This window comes from Meriones unguiculatus, chromosome X (assembly GCF_030254825.1).
Source record: "Meriones unguiculatus strain TT.TT164.6M chromosome X, Bangor_MerUng_6.1, whole genome shotgun sequence".
NCBI lineage: Eukaryota > Metazoa > Chordata > Mammalia > Rodentia > Muridae > Meriones > Meriones unguiculatus.
The window spans coordinates 120519815-120523265 of NC_083369.1; the positions used below are offsets into that span (position 1 = coordinate 120519815).

At 51.8% G+C, this 3451-nt stretch overlaps 2 pseudogenes; both read left to right on the forward strand.

The window, feature by feature from the left end:
- The first annotated feature begins 243 nt into the window (after window positions 1-243).
- On the forward strand, window positions 244-1970 carry LOC110563132 (F-box/WD repeat-containing protein 5-like; annotated as a pseudogene).
- LOC132649956 (Y-box-binding protein 1-like) lies at window positions 1932-3170 on the forward strand (annotated as a pseudogene).
- The last annotated feature ends 281 nt before the right edge of the window (window positions 3171-3451 follow it).

The window sequence follows — 3451 nt, forward strand, 5'->3', positions numbered from 1 at the left end:
TCCCATGTTTACTCCAATAACCTATCGTGGGAGAACCTAAACCTCCCATGATACAGAAATTAATAAAGTGTGACAAGTACATACAGCGAGTTATTGTTTAAACTTAGAAAAATATTCAACAATATAAGAACACAGATTAACTTGCAGTAAACCCTGCTAAATAAGTCAGCCATATACACTCAATACTGTATAATTGCTTACAGACGCGGGGGCGGAAGCTAGAGTGGCGGCGGAAGTGGTGCGCGGTGCAGCGGGCGGAGGCACCGTGGACCAACCAGGCGGGATGTCACAATGGATGAGGGGGGCATGCCCCTGCTCCCCGACAGCCTTGTCTACCAGATCTTCCTGAGCCTAGGCCCTGCAGAGGTGCTTGCTGCTGGGCTGCTATGCCGCCAATGGCAGGCTGTATCCCGGGACGAATTCTTATGGAGGGAGCAGTTCTACCACTACTACCAGGTGCCTCCAGACGTGTGTGCCCCCGCGACCCAGATCTGGAACAACGACCTGACCATCTCGCGGCTGCACAGTGCAGATATGAGGCCCTACAACTGGAGCTACGCCCAACTCTCCCAGTTCAACCAAGATGACTCACTGCTGCTGGCCTCAGGGGGTGTTCCTTGGGCTACATAACTCCTCCTCAGGTGAGATAGCTGTCATCAGCCTAGACTCCTTTGCCCTTCTGTCCCGTGTACGAAACAAGCCCTACGATGTGTTTGGCTGCTGGCTCACAGAAACCAGCCTCATTTCGGGGAGCCTGCACCGCATTGGAGATATCACCTCCTGCTCAGTGCTGTGGCTCAACAATGCCTTCCAGGTTCAGACTGGGGCAGGGGCAGGCTGGGCAGATGGGTGGGTTAGGGCCGGGAAATAGAGAAGAAGGTGTGGGCAGTATGGAAGGGCAGATGCAGGGCCCAGCGTAAGCTGTTTCCCAGGCCTGGCTTTCTGGCCAGCAACCACCTGTTCTAGGCCTTGGCTTGTGTCTCCCACAGAATGTGGAGTCAGAGAATGTCAACGTGGTAAAATGGCTCTTTAAGATCCAAAGCCTCAATGTTAGCACCATCCACACAGTGATGGTGATAGCCCAGACCTACTGCTTGCTGGATGCCGGCGACCAGGCTGGGCTCCCCTGCCGAGTCTTTGACCCCAGTGGGGACAGTGAAGAAGAGGCCACTGACCCAGGTCTGCACACCTTTGTGCTCTGGAGACCAAGGTGGCTGAGCTGCTGGCCCAAGGCCATGCCAAACCCCCAGAGTGTAGCTTCCCCGGGAACAAGTACCTCATCTTCACCACTGGCTGCCTCAACTGTTTACCACATCAGATCGGCATCAAGCAGATCCTGCCGCACCAGATGACTACAGCAGGGCCCATGCTATGTGAGGGACGGGGTTCTGATGCCTTCTTTGACGCACTGGACCATGTCATAAATGTGCATGGGCACATCCTTGGTTTGGGCCTGTCTCCTGATAACAGGTACTTGCACGTGAATAGTCGTGCCTCGCCCCCTGGCTCAGTGGTAGCTGACCCTATTCAGCCACCACCCATTGCAGAGGAGATTGACTTGCTAGTGTTCCATCTCAAGACCATGCGGGAGGTGAAGCGGGCTTTTCGAGCGCACCGTGCCTACACACATAATGAGTGCTTCTTCATCTTCTAGGATGTCAGCAAGGATTTTGTGGCCAGTGGGGCTGAAGATCGGCACGGCTGTATCTGGGACCGCCACTACAACATCTGCTTAGCCAAGCTGCGGCAGGAAGACGTGGTCAACTCAGTGGCCTTTAGCCCCCAGGAACAGGAGCTCTCGTTGACAGCCAGCGATGATGGCACTATCAAAGCCTGCTGCTCACCACGAATTGTATCCTCCAGGCCCCAGAGAGCCCTGAGAGCCCCACCGCCGCCGCTGGCCTAGTCACCATCACACCCAGGGAGGAGCCGCAGTCGTCGCCGCCGGCCCCAGTCACCATCACCGCAAACTTGAGGCCGAGACCCAGCAGCCGCCCGCCGTCCCCGCTGCCGCCCTCAGCGCCGCCGATACCAAGCCTGGCTCCACGGGAAGCGGCGCGGGGAGTGGCGGCCCAGGCGGCCTCACATCGGCGGCGCCCGCCAGCCGGGACAAGAAGGTCATCGCAACGAAGTTTTTGGGAACAGTAAAATGGTTCAATGTAAGGAACCGATACGGTTTCATCAACAGGAATGCCACCAAGGAAGACGCATTTGTACACCAGACTGCCATAAAGAATAATAACCCCAGGAAGTACCTTCACAGTGTTGGAGATGGAGAGACTGTGGAGTTTGATGTTGTTGAAGGCGAAAAGGGTGCGGAGGCAGCAAATGTTACAGGGCCTGGAGGAGTTCCAATTCCAGGCAGTAAATACGCAGCAGACTGTACCCATTATAGACGCTATCCACGTCGTAGGGGTCCTCCACGCAATTACCACATAAACTACCAGAATAGTGAGAGTGGGGAAAAGAACGAAGGATTGGAAAGCGCTCCTGAAGGCCAGGCCCAACAGCGCCTATCGTAGGCGAAGGTTCCCACCTTACTACATGCGGAGACCCTATGGACGGTCGGCCACAGTATTCCAACCCTCCTGTGCAAGCAGAAGTGATGGAGGGTGCTGACAACCAGGGTGCAGGAGAGCAAGGCAGACCAGTGAGACAGAACATGTGTTGGGGTTACAGACCACGATTCTGCAGGGGCCCTCCTCGCCAAAGACAGCCCAGAGAGGATGGCAATGAAGAGGACAAGGATAATCAAGGAGATGATCCCCAGGGTCAGCAGCCACCTCAACGACAGTATCGCTCCAACTTCAATTACAAACGCAGACGCCCAGAGAACCCTAAACCACAAGATGGCAAAGAGACCAAAGCAGCGGATCAGCCAGCTGAGAATTCACCTGCTCCTGAGGCTGAGCAGGGCGGGGCTGAGTAAATGCCGGCTTACCATCTCTACCATCATCCAGTTTGGTCATCCAACAAGAAGAAATGAATGTGAAATTCCAGCAATAAGAAATGAACAAAGATTGGAGCTGAAGACCTAAGTGCTTGCTTTTTGCCCGTTGACCAGATACACTAGAACTATCTGCATTATCTATACAGCATAGGGTTTTTATTATTTATACCTAAAGATGTCTCTTTTTGGTAATGACAAACGTGTTTTTAAGAAAAAAAAAGGCCTGGTTTTTCTCAATACACCTTTAATGGTTTTTAAATTATTTCATATCTGGTCAAGTTGAGATTTTTAAGAACTTCATTTTTAATTTGTAATAAGTTTACAACTTGATTTAAAAAAAAAGTCAACAAACTGCAAGTACCTGTTAATAAAGGTCTTAAATAAAAAAAATACTGTATAATTCTGCTCACATGAAATATGTAAAATATTTAAACCTATAGACATGGCATTTCACAGAGACTACATGAGAGACAAATATCAGATTCCTAATCAATGGCCATA